This window comes from Nannospalax galili, unplaced genomic scaffold (genome assembly GCF_000622305.1).
Source record: "Nannospalax galili isolate Female #2095 unplaced genomic scaffold, S.galili_v1.0 scaffold281, whole genome shotgun sequence".
Lineage (NCBI taxonomy): Eukaryota > Metazoa > Chordata > Mammalia > Rodentia > Spalacidae > Nannospalax > Nannospalax galili.
Window position 1 is genome coordinate 3,157,675 of NW_008349068.1, and position 1,625 is coordinate 3,159,299.

Genomic DNA, 1,625 nt, shown 5'->3' on the forward strand with positions numbered 1-1,625 from the left:
GATAGATAGATAGATAGATAGATAGATAGATAGATGATGGATGGATGATAGATAGATTCACTAGAACACTGGAAATAAACCAAGTTGTGTAGCACTGTTGTGAACTCCTCACAGACATGGTAAGTTTCCTTCAAGGCATCTATGAGAGAGTGGCAAATTACAGGACTGAGATCTAGAACAGAAAACCAGCTGAGGGCATGAAAAGAGTCTATACTGGTTAGTGTTAATTAACAACCTGACAGAATCACCTGAGAGATGGACCTCTGTGGATGTCTGTCAGGAATTATCTTGATTTCATTAACTGAGGTGGGAGACCCATCCACTGTAGGTGGCGGTATTTCCTGGCTGGGGTCCTGGACTCTGTAAGAGGAGGAAAGCCTCTGCATGCATGCATTTGTTGTTCTCTGCTTCCTAAGTATGGATGCAACGTGACCAACTGCTTCAAGTGCCTGCTGTCTTGATGGCCCTGTCATGATAGATTATACCCTTACTGTGAAGCAGAATAAAGTTTTCTACCTTCAGTTGCTTTTATCAGAGTATTTTAAAAAATATTTTATTTATTTTTTTATTTTGTGTGTATGAGTGTATTGCCTGCATGTATGTGAGTGCACCTGTATTGTGCAATGCTGCAGAGGTCAGAAGAGGCTGTCAGATCCCCTGGGACTGGAGTTAAGGATGGTTCGTAGCTGCCATGTGGGTACTGGGAATCGAACCTGGGTCCTCTGCAAGAGCAGTCAGTGCTCTTAACCACTGAGCTATCTTTCCAGCCTCTTGTCAGAGTATTTTATCACAGCAACAGGAAAGGAAGCTAAGAGTTCTTGCATAACTGAAGTCACTGTGCCAATGGAATTTCTTAGGCAAGAATGCAGCCTGAGAAACAGAGAGAAAGGAACTGAGGCTTGTAGTTAAGGAATATAAAATAAAGGTCTAAAACTGAAGGATGTACTACTCATCAGAAGCTAGTCTGTCCATAAAATAACAAGACAAAATGCATCAATGCAAGAGATATGTTTTGATTGTCAAACTTCAAACTCCCCTACAATAGGCTCACACATTCATTAGCCTGGCCAGTTTGATACTCAGGTAATGGGCCAAGTAGTCCTGAGATACACAAGAGATCACATGTCCTGTCTAAAGAAAGCTAATGATGCTAAGATCAGGTGACTCGTTTCCACATACGGTACCTGTATCCCAATCTCTCTATTAAATCCCAGGCTATTTGAAAGAACCACTGTGGTTTCTATTTGCCCAAATGATTCTAAGCCAGATTTCTAGAGTCAGAGCCCAATTCTCTGCTTCTGATTTGCAGACAATCTTTGATCATCTTAAACTATTTCTCCTAATAAAGTCTTCTATTTTCCTACTTCCAGTGGCATCAATATACTATAAATACTACTCCTTGACACCAACACCTTCCCTGGTTCTTAAAACTTCTCCAGATTACAGAGATGGCTCAGCAATTAAGCACACTGGTTGTTCTTGCAGAAGACCTGGGTTCAAATCCCAGCACCCATATGGCAGCTAACAACTGTCTGGAACTCCAGTCCCAGGGGATCCGACAGCCTCTTCTGTCCTCCATGGGCATTGCATGACACGGGTGCACTTAACTACATGCAGGCAATTCA